This window comes from Hevea brasiliensis, chromosome 10 (assembly GCF_030052815.1).
Source record: "Hevea brasiliensis isolate MT/VB/25A 57/8 chromosome 10, ASM3005281v1, whole genome shotgun sequence".
NCBI lineage: Eukaryota > Viridiplantae > Streptophyta > Magnoliopsida > Malpighiales > Euphorbiaceae > Hevea > Hevea brasiliensis.
Window position 1 is genome coordinate 82,897,855 of NC_079502.1, and position 12,265 is coordinate 82,910,119.

The 12,265-nt window shown below is 34.2% G+C and overlaps 1 non-coding gene across 1 annotated transcript; it reads right to left on the reverse strand.

The window, feature by feature from the left end:
- Positions 1-6,403: 6,403 nt before the first annotated feature.
- Positions 6,404-6,510, reverse strand: LOC131169937 (small nucleolar RNA R71). Its single transcript, XR_009140881.1, has one exon. It is a non-coding gene; the product is annotated as a small nucleolar RNA R71 (small nucleolar RNA).
- Between the last annotated feature and the right edge of the window lie 5,755 nt (positions 6,511-12,265).

Here is a 12,265-nt window from a genome sequence, read left to right on the forward strand (position 1 = left end):
CTAAGAGGAATTTACCATGGACCCAGATGGAGAAAACTGTCACCTAAGCCAGAGAGGAGCAAGAAAATCCAGATGTAATTTGAGTTAAAGTATCCTTCCTTTATGATATACCTAGATATACATTAATAGATTCAACAAGGATAAGTAATGAGATTAGGATATTTGCCTATGGTTTCTGCTTTGGTATGGTTATGCCAAAATAGAGTCCTATTATTAGAAATGAGTTTGAAATTACTATAAAAAGAGTAGGACAGAGGGAGCAATGGGAAAAGTAGAAGGAATTATCTCAGTTACTTAAATCCAGTAAATTTTAAGGACGAAATTTTTGTTAGAGGGGAGGAATTGTAACGCCCTCACTTTAGATAGTCCATATGTTCTACTATTCTGGTGACCAATGTTTGTCTGGATAGCCATAATGTTTGGAACTATATTTAAATTAGAGTGAGGAGTCATAAATAACTTAAATAATGATAAGAAAAATTAAGAAAAAAATTTTAGAAATGAAATGCAATTAGGTTAAATGAGTCGGAGCTCCAGCGATAGGTGACCTAACGGGAAGTGACTATAAAGACAGTTTTCAACCTTATACCCATGGGGAAACCCTGTGAAATAATTTTTGAGACTCTAGGGAGGAGTTATCAAGGATTCGATGACAATAAATTACTAAGAAAAGCCAAGGAAAATTAAAACAATCGGTACAGACAATTTTAGCTCAACAAGCTAAACGAAGGGCATTTTGCCTTCAAAGATGTTTTTTGACCAACTTGTCCAATTAAGTAAATAAATTATATGACATAAAATATGAATAAATATTGCTAAAAATTTAATTAAAAATAAATAGAAAAGAAAGATAAAGAAAATGAATTAAATACCTAATTATGACATCATAATGATGTCATTTTAAAAGCTCCCACCAATCACAATGCAATAAGCTTTCTTAAACAATTAAAAGAGATAAAAATCAAAGAAAAAAAAAAGATTTTCCTTCTCCTTCTTCAGCTGGCCGAACCACTCTCTCACATCCACCATTGTTGTCCCTTCAACCAAGCTTCATCTCCCACCAATTTACACCATAAAACCCCTTTTCCCTTTCATTAAAAATTGTCTTTGCACCTCAAGAAAGCTAGAGGCAGCAAAAAGAAGAAGAAAAAGAGAGGTTTTGCAAGCTTGGAAAGTAACTCTATCAAGGTTAGTGCCATATCTCTCCCTTTTCTCTTTAAATTTTATGTTAGGAGTATGAAATGAGTTGGAAATTTAAGGAATTGAAAGAAAATAATCATGTGCGGACCAACTTCAATTTTTGGCAGCCTTGATGATTGAAGTATTTGATGAGTTTTGAATGAATTAAAATTGTTTATGGGTGGCTTTGAATGTCAATATGAGATATATAACATCAATTGATATGTTTGAAGTAACATTTAAGAATTTGGGAATTTAGGGTTAGGGCTTTGAACCAAAAAAAATTGGGGGTTTATGCAATTGAGGATGAATTGATATTTTAATAGTCAATTAGTGACCATTTGGTGTAGTTTGAACTAAATTTGGAGTGAATTGTGACATTAAATAGGGGAATGGTTAGGCTGCCTCATGGTTTGAATTCTGGACCCTTTGAGTCTAGTGTGTTCATGGGATTATAACTTGAGCTATGTTGCTCCAATTAGTATAAGGCTAATTGGAGGTGAAATTAGACACACAATGGCACATTTTTTTATGAAGGAACCCTACCTAGAAAACCAACTTAGGATAACCTAAAAATTGACCAAATCCTGGTAACTAATTTTGGACCTAGTAAAAGTGACCAAATGTTTGTTCATTTGGCCATAATTTGGTGTAGAAATGTCTAATTGACCTAATTTTTGTGGCCATGAAAAGATTAGACAATGTAAAACAACTTTCATGAAGAATAAAAACTCAAAATTGGATCCTAACCAATTCAAATTGCTAGTCCAAGTTAGGACACTAAATCTAGCAGAACTAAATTTGCACAGAAAATCTGGATAAAGACTAATCCGACCAGTTATGGTAATTTGACCATAACTTAAGCTACAAAACTCCAAATGGAGTGATTAAAAAATAGAATTAAAGAAGACACAATAAGGAACAACTTTGATAAAGAGAATTTTGCTAAATTCCTACTATAGCAATGACCAATGGAACAGTAAACTGAAGGCATGAAATCTGAAAAATTGAAATAACATGCAATAAGCTTTGAAATGGTATTGGCAACAAATGCCAACAATTTTAGAATATAAAATGTGATATGTTGGTGTTATTAGAACTAACATACCTATTGTATATGAAAAAGTCAATATTTTGATTGACTAGTTAAGTGAATAGTAACTTCAAAGACATAAGAAAAAGTAAAATAAAATAGAAAAGACATTACGAATGATAATATATAATGAAATTAATGAATTTCAATTCTTGAACTTGATTAACTCTAGGACATAAGGGAATAACCCATATGAAAGGCCTTAGGAAAATATTTCAATGAACAAATGGTATGGTACATGAAAATTAATTGATGTGAATTGAAATTATCATAAATGGTATGATGAATTGCATAAATTGCGTAGGAATGAGATTTGGGTATTTATGCTTTTGCTATGAATAAAATTAAAATACTATAACTTATAATTAAAATATTTAATAAAATAATGATACTATGTGTCCATGTATTGCTTAGACACGTGTGTCAGATTGGATAGATTGACAGGCCAATAGGGTATTATTTGAGCAGTTCTGCGTAAGGCTTTATGCTTGTATTTATGGCTTTATGCCTGTATTGACTGCATACGTGGTTGGTGTTCCGCATTTCACATCCCATGATATGATGGCCTGAGATACCACGATGTTCGGTGTCCAATGCCCAGTGACCCGCTTATCCAATTTAGTCAGCCTGTCATAGGTTACTTGGGCAATGAAATAAATGAAGAATATTAGAAATTAAAAATATTAGAACTTAAATACATGAGTTAGAAAGACTTGAAAAGAATTAGTTAGAATTAAGAATATTAGTTATTATGAAATGATACAACCATATAAAAATTGTTAAGTAAAGTGATGAAAGATTGGTAAAAATAGGTATAACTTAAATGAATATTATGAAGGTACTTTCCACAACCATATGAATATAAATTTGATATTTTTATTAATTTTGTATATTGTATATTATTACCGTAAATTTATGAACTAAGCACATTGGAAAGGAATAAATTAAGATAAAAGATAGTAAATATTTGAAATTTCATACGGATTAAATTAGCTCTTAATTATCCAAATTAGGCTTTATTGCTATTTTTATTTGTATATTGTTTCTTTGTTATATTATTACACCACTAAGCAGCAATGCTTAGCACAATGGATTTGTTTCCTCGCGCTGGTACTGAAGATAAAGTCCAGTGGACATTAGACTGAGATTTTGGAGTATGAATCTGCAAAGTGTCCAAGGTGGTCACCTCCTCAGCAATGCATGTAGATAGGGCCCATATACGTTATACTAATATATTTTGTATTTTATAAATAGTTATCATGTTATAATGTAATGTAAGTTATAAAAATGTATTTAATGTGTATGTGATGTAAATTAATAGATTAGCTTTTTCATATGTAATTAATTTTTATATCATATAAATTATGAATTTATGTAATTAGTTTGTAAATTATGTAAATTAATAAAGTTTGAGAATTTTGATATATGAATTGTATATTTCTTTAAATAAATATGAATATTTATTTATGCTTGGAATGAATGGAAATTTTGAGTTTAAGAAATTGAGATTTGATGAGATTATGTTAAATATATTTGGAGTTTGGAGATATGATAAATATAATTGGAAATGTTTTTAACAGGTTCCGAAGAACTTTTTTTTTTTTAAATTACAGCCTGTACTCTGCCGGATTTTCTATAAAATTTGTGGAGATTCAAATTAATCTAAAATTTTAAATAAAGACTAAAAATGATATGAATTTCACATAAAAGCCTTTTTAATCATTCAAATGAGTATTTAGAAAATAAAATAAAATAAGATAAGGTGCTCCCGCACTCAGTGTGACTGATGCATGCATTTTGCATAGTCATTTAGGTTTAATTTCATAGCCATTTTATTTGATTATTAGTCACTTTTAGCTAATTTTATTAGTTATTTAGTTAGTTTTTCATAATTATCAATTTTGGATTAATTTGTAATTTTTACTTTGTTTTGTAGGAAAAATGGTGTTTTTGAAGGACTAAAAAGAAATTTTGCCATTGAGGAGTGATCTCTACAGCCAAAGATGTCAAAAACAACTTTTCAAGTTGAAATATGCATTGGCCAGATTGCGCATAACTTGCCGCATAAGTCATGCAGATCTGCATAAGGAGAAGAATCACTGTTCCAATACCTACCGAATTGTGCATAAGGAGAGTGCATGGCTTATGCAGATTTACGCCCCCTAATGCAATCTCACGGAATTGTGCATAACCTATGCACCTGATCATGCAGTTTTGCATAAGTGAACCAGAAACCAGCCGAAACTTGCATAAGGGACTGCATGACTTATGCAGTCCACTTATGCAATCCCACAAAGATTTCATTAATGAGCTGGCAGAAGATTCTTCCTGAAAATCTCTCCTAAAACACACCATTTTAGGGCTCCATGTCAGAAAATGTTATAAATAGCCTCATTTCCCATTTTAGAGGAGAGCAGAAAAAGAGAGGAGAAAAAGGAGCCGGAGCAGCTGAAGAGTCACAAACCTCTCCCACTCCATTCCCAATCAGATTTGGAGATTTCTATCTTTTCTTACATTTTTCCTACATTTCTAGTGTTAAGCTTTCTGTTTCTTAGCTTAGATTAAAGCTTTATTTCCATTTAAACTTAGAATATCTTGTAAGCATTATGGGTAGTGAGTAGTTTAATTTGATTCTGGAGTAAGGGTTGTAATATTTGAGATATTTTGTGTGATTTTGATTGGGTAATCCATATTTTGTGATCTTAATGAGTTTTATTCATTTCTTGTGTGCTTAATGACATACTTAGTGTAGGATCCCATTAAGTAATGTTCTTAATCCATGGTTGAGGCACCGAAATGAGAAGGCCTTGTGATAGATAATCATGAAATTGGACTTAATTAACTTAGATCTAGAAATAGACTAAGGATTAAGAGGATTTACAGATTAATTAAAGAACTTAATGGGTCTTAATTAACTCTAACTCCACGAAAGTAGGATTAGATTGATTAAGGCACTCTTTGTCTTACTCGAAAGGGTATTCAAAGGATTTAAGAATTAATCTCCTTAAAACCCGTAAGTTCCACAAGATTGGATAACCAATTTAAAAATCCCAAAATAGCTTGAATATGAAATCCCGAACTCCGGAATCACCTTTTTATCATTGTTAATTTCTAATCAAATTTAATTGCTTGCCATTTTAAATTTTGCCATATTTCACTTGCTTATTTCAAATTGATGCAATTTTAGTTAAATCATTACATAGTTGAATAGATTATTAATTTTGCACATATAAATTTCATACTCACACACCCATCAATTTATTGCTTTAATTTCAGAAATAGTTCAATTTAATCAACTTTTTATATCAAAAATTCAATCATAACACAACTCCTCATGGGAACGATATCTTTTCTAGATTACTTGTACGACCCTTGCACTTGCGGTTGGGCCACATCAAGTTTTTGGCGCCGTTGCCGGGGAGTTGTTTGTTTAAGATTGAATTCTTGATTATTTTAGTTGTTTTTAGTTTTATTTTTGTTATCTTTTCATTTTGTGTTTATTTGTTCTTTTTCAGGTACTTTTAATCTTTTATGAGAAGAGCTAGAAGCACAAGTGACACATCCTTATTGTTCAATCCTGAAATTGAGAAATTTTGTAAAGCCAACAAGAAAGAAACCAGAAAAACAAAAGAAGCATTGAGAGAAACTGAATTAGAAGCAGACATGGCTGATGAAAGAATCAGAATCGGTGGCGGTAATGCTGGAAATGATCAAAACAATGAAAATGCAGCCCAAGGTAAAGAGGTTGTAAATGCTAATGTACCTAGGGGAAGTATGATGGATCATGCTTTTCCTCGTTTTGATGACTTGAGAGAAAGCATAGCAAGACCAAGAATTGATGCAAATAGCTACAAAATGGATTTTGGAGTTCTTCAAATGATTCAAAATTCCCAATTCGGGGGACATCCTTCTGAAAATCCACACACACATCTGAAGAAGTTTGCTATGATCTGTGACATGCAAAAACAACCTGGAGTGTCTGATGATGCAGCAAGATTGAAGCTATTCCCGTTTTCTTTGAAAGATAGAGCATTGGATTGGCTTGACTCTTTACCTCACAACTCCATCACAAATTGGGAGCAACTCACTGATGCATTTCTTGCACAATATTTTCCACCTGGAAAAACTCTGGAATTGAGGAATTAAATGACAGCTTTCAGACCAGGAGAAGATGAAACTCTCTATGAGTCATGGATGAGATGGAAGGAATTAGAGAGACAATGCCCACATCATGCCATTCCAAAATGGATGATAAATCAGAATTTTTACACAAATGTCACTCCTGCAATTAGAGGGATTATTGATGCTCAAACAGGAGGAGAATTTATTATGAAGCATGAAGATGAAGCTTATGAGCTATTGGAGAAAATTGCAAAGAATACTCATCTTTGGAGTAGTCCAAGAGGACCAGCTCCAACTCAAAAAAGGCAAGCTGCTGGAATGTATGATCTTGATCCGTTCAACATGATTAATGCAAAGTTTGATGCACTTACAAATGTCTTAGCTAAGAAGATGGAAGATTTAAGTATGTTGGTTAGTTCATCATCATCATCTGGAAGTTCACAACAAGTTGCTTATGCAGAAGGAACTACCAGCTATGGAGTAGACTATGGAGAGCAAGCAGCATATGTTGGTAACTATGGAAACAAACAAATGGGGAATCCTTACTCTCAAACTTATAATCCAACTTGGAGGAATCATCCCAACTTTTCATGGGGAAATCAGCAAATTCAAGTTCCAAATCAGAATTTTCAGCCACAACAGCAACAAGGAATTCCATATCAGCAAAATAGGCAACCATTGCCTAATTTTCAGCAGAAAAATATGAATCCTCCACCAAAACAGCAAGAACAAAGTTCCACCACAGAAGCTTTATTACAACAGATTCTTGCTAACCAAAATAAGCATGATGAGGAGATGAGAGAGATGAAAGCAAGGCTAGAACAGATGCAAACACATAACAGAATGCTGGAAAATCAGATTGCACAACAAGCATCTTCCTCAAGTACCATGTCTTTTGGAAAACTTCCAAGTCAACCAGAAAACCCAAGAGAGCAGTGTCAAGCTATTACTTTAAGAAGTGGGAAAGTTGTAAATAATGAGAAGAGTGAAAAAAATGAGAAAAGTGAAAAAAGTGAGAGGAGAGAAAATGAGAAAGAAATTGATGAGAATGAAAAATAAGAGAGTGCAGAAAAATGTAAAGAGAAAATTGAGGAGAAGGAAGAAAAGTATATACCTCCAGAGCCCTACAAGCCACAACTTCCCTTTCCACAAAGATTTCAAAAAGCCAAGCTTGATAAGCAATTTGGGAAGTTCTTAGAGGTTTTGAAGAAACTATACATAAATGTGCCTTTTATTGATGCTCTTTCACAAATGCCCTCTTATGCAAAATTCTTAAAAGAAATTCTCTCAAATAAGAGGAGACTTGAAGACCATGAAACTATAGCTTTGACAGAAGAATGCAGTGCTATCCTCCAAAGGAAACTTCCTCCAAAGCTCAAGGATCCAGGGAGTTTTTCAATTCCATGCCACATTGGGGAATCATGTTCTACAAAAGCTTTATGTGATTTAGGGGCTAGTGTTAGCCTTATGCCCCTCTCCATTTATGAGAAGCTCAATATGGGAGATCTTAAGCCAACCCACATCTTCAGTTGCTGACAGATCAATTAAGTATCCTGAAGGGATTTTGGAGAATGTGCCTCTAAAGGTTGGGAAGTTCTATATACCTGTTGACTTTGTCATCTTGGACATGGAGGAGGATTCTAATATCCCAATCATCTTGGGAAGACCCTTTCTAGCTACAGCAGGAGCATTGATTGATGTTAAGGGAGAAAAATTGACTCTTAGAGTTGGTGAAGATCAATTGGTTTTCAATATTAATAACACTATGAAGAAGCATCATTCTGAAGCTGATACTTGCTTGAGAGTTGATATCATAGATGAGCTAGTTGAAGAACACTTCAGAAAGAAATATCCGGAAGATCCACTTGAAAATTGCTTGGTTCATGGAGGAGGCATAGACTATGACAACCCTCATGTGGCTGCATATGCTCAACATTTAGAGGGAAGTCCACCATTCATTTCTGCTCCAGTTTTTCAACTTACACAAAAGGAAAAAGTTGAACCTAAGCAACCATCATTCAAGGAAGAAGATGCACCTAAGGTAGAACTTAAGCAACTTCCTTCTCAGCTCAGGTATGAATTTCTTGGCACCAATAACACTTATCCAGTAATTGTAAATGCAAACTTGAGTACTTTAGAGGCTGATAAGTTATTAATAGTATTGAGGTAATTTAGGAAAGTTTTAGGATATACCATATATGACATTAAGGGAATAAGCCCACACTTTTGCATGCATAGAATTATTTTGGAAGAAAATTGTAAGCCATCTATTGAACATCAGAGGAGGTTGAACCCAAATATGAAAGAAGTTGTTAAAAAGGAAATTTTGAAGTTGCTAGATGCAGGGATCATATATCCTATCTCAGACAGTAATTGGGTGAGTCCAGTACATGTTGTCCCAAAAAAGGGTGGAATGACAGTGGTAAAAAATGAAAATAATGAATTAATTCCCATCAGAACAGTGACGAGTTGGCGAATGTGCATAGATTACAGAAAATTAAATATAGCCACTAGAAAAGATCATTTTCCACTTCCCTTCATTGATCAAATGTTAGAAAGACTGGCTAGGCATTCTTATTTTTGCTATTTAGATGGATACTCAGGTTTTTTTCAAATCCCTATCCATCCAAATGATCAAGAGAAAACCACTTTTACTTGTCCATATGGAACCTTTGCTTATAGGAGGATGCCATTTGGGTTGTGTAATGCACCAGCCACTTTTCAAAGGTGCATGATGGCAATCTTCTCAGATTTCATTGAAGATATAATGGAGGTTTTTATGGATGACTTTTCTGTTTATGGATCTTCATTTGAAATATGCTTGGCTAACCTTTCTAAAGTTTTGCAGCGATGTGCAGATACTGACCTTGTGTTAAACTGGGAAAAGTGTCATTTCATGGTTCAGGAAGGGATAGTGCTTGGACATTTGGTGTCTAACAGAGGAATAGAGGTTGATAAAGCCAAGGTTGAGGTGATAGAGAAGATGGCCCCTCTACCAATGTCAAGGGAATTCGAAGTTTTCTAGGACGTGCCGGATTCTACAGACGCTTTATCAAGGATTTTTCTAAAATAGCTAAACCTTTGTCTAATTTGTTAAGTCATGACATACCATTTGTATTTGACCAAGAGTGTTTAGATGCCTTTTGCAGGTTGAAGCAAGCTCTTATCACTACACCAATCATGCAACCACCTGATTGGAGCCTACCTTTTGAAATTATGTGTGATGCTAGCAACTATGCAATTGGAGCTGTTCTTGGTCAAAGAAAGGACAAAAAGGCTTATGCTATTTATTATGCTAGTAGAACACTGGATGAGGCCCAAACAAATTATGCAACAACTGAAAAGGAATTCTTAGCAATTGTCTTTGCATTGAAAAAGTTCAGACCTTACATTATTGACTCAAAGGTGGTTATATTTTCAGATCATGCAGCCATCAGGTATTTACTCCATAAAAAGGAGGCTAAACCTAGGCCCATTAGGTGGATTCTGATGCTACAAGAGTTTGATTTGGAGATTAGAGATAAAAAGGGACCTGAAAATGTAGTTGCGGATAATCTTAGTAGGCTGAAATTGGATGATGAAGAAATGGATGAAGTCCCTATTGATGAGTTTTTCTTGGATGAACAACTTTTCTCTCTTGTTGCTAAATTACCTTGGTATGCAGACTTTGTGAATTTTCTATCTTGTGGAGTTTTGCCTCTAGGAATGACATGGCAACAAAAGAAAAAGTTTTTGCATGAGGCAAAATTCTATAGATGGGATGATCCTTTACTCTTTAGGAGATGTTGTGATGGTTTAATAAGGAGATGTATTCCTGATGAGGAGACACAGAGTGTTATGCATCATTGCCATGCTTCTGATTATGGAGGACATTTTGGAATCTCTAAAACAGCTAGTAAAATTTTACAAGCTGGTTTCTTTTGGCCAAATCTTTTTAAGGATGTGAGGAAATTTGTGTTGGAATGTGATAAATGTCAAAGGAGTGGAAATTTGTCAAAAAGAGATCAAATGCCCCTAAATGATATTCTTGAAGTGGAATTATTCGATGTCTAGGGAATAGATTTTATGGGGCCATTTCCTCCTTCATATGGTAATAGATACATCCTAGTTGGAGTTGACTATGTGTCAAAGTGGGTGGAAGCTATTGCAACTCCAACTAATGATGCTAGAGTGGTAGTGAAATTCTTGAAGAAATTTGTCTTGAGTAGATTTGGAGCTCCTAGGGCTGTAATTAGTGATGGGGGTTCACATTTTTGTAATAAGCAATTTGAGAACTTAATGAGGAAGTATGGTGTAGTGCACAAGATAGCTACCCCATACCATCCTCAAACATCAGGACAAGTTGAAATTTCTAACAGAGAACTCAAACATATCTTGGAGAAAACAGTGAGCAACTCTTGGAAAGATTGGTCTGTCAAACTAGATGATGCTTTATGGACATATAGGACTGCTTACAAAACCCCTATAGAAACTACTCCCTTTAGGTTGGTGTATGGTAAGTCTTGTCATTTACCTGTGGAACTAGAACATAGAGCATATTGGGCCATTCAGACCTTGAATTTTGATCTCAAGCAAGCTGGTGAGAAAAGGTTATTGCAACTTAATGAGCTTGAAGAATTGAGGATGGATGCTTATGAAAGTGCCCGTATTTACAAAGAAAGAACTAAAGCTTGGCATGATAAGCATCTTAGAAAAAAAGAATTTAAAGAGGGTGATTCAGTTTTGTTGTTCAACTCAAGATTGAAATTGTTCCCTGGAAAACTTAAATCAAGGTGGACTAGTCCATATAGAGTTTCTAAGGTTTTCCCTTATAGAGCAATTGAAATTTGGAGTGAAAAATCTGGGAATTTTAAGGTCAATGGGCATAGATTGAAACATTACATAACTGGAGACCCAATAAAGGGAGCAAGCTGTTACAAGCTCTCCAATCCCTCACCCCTTTTCAGTGAAGTGCATGAAGAGTCCAGCCGAGGACTATAAATTAGCCCTCTTGGGAGGCATCCCAAGTTCTTTTATTTTCCTTTTTGTTGATTTACTTTTATCTACATTACTTTTGTTTTTATCTTAAATCTCCCAAAATTCAATTTTTGACATTGTTGAATCTTGTCCTTGTAGATGTATTTCAATGGAGAAAGGCTGGTGAACTGCTGGGGAGTGACCCTTAACTGATATTTTATCCTTCAACTCTCTCAAAATTGATTGATTTTTGCTGCAGAACCTGTGCAGGTCTGCTACCTGATTTATGCAGAGAGGAAAAAGAAATTTTGCAGCAAAGAAGGGTTTGCAGCAGATGACTTATGTTCTTGGTGAGGTTGGGTGTGTAACTTTTAAGTATTTGTGCTTATAATGTTAATATGGTGGTAAGTGAGTCATTTTTTTTTTGTAGTTTTGAGCTTATTTGGGTTGTGGGATTCAAGGTGGACATATTGCATTTTCTTAGCATAACTTGGAGAGTTCATTTCTCATTTGTGGATAGATGCAACTTTATGCAGATTCTATTAAGTTTTAATGTGCTAAATGTTGATTTGCAGAATTTGAGTTGAAATGGCATGATTCACAAATGCCTTTTATGCAGGATTCACTTCTACAAGCTTGTGTGATGTAATTTTGATGGATTTTGTATATATTGATGTGTTTTTTGTGATAATTTCTTATGATTTATGCTTCATAGAATTATATTGCTTCATTCTAGGGTATTTTTCACACTTGCAAATCATTTTCAATTGTTCTCTCAATCTTGTTGAATTGTGCATAAGTAACTGCATAGCTTATGCAATCCTGCATAACCACAATTCTTGCCATTTTCCTCTCGGTTGCAAACTGCATAAGGAGGTGCATAGCTTATGCAACTCTGCATAGCCACATTTTTGT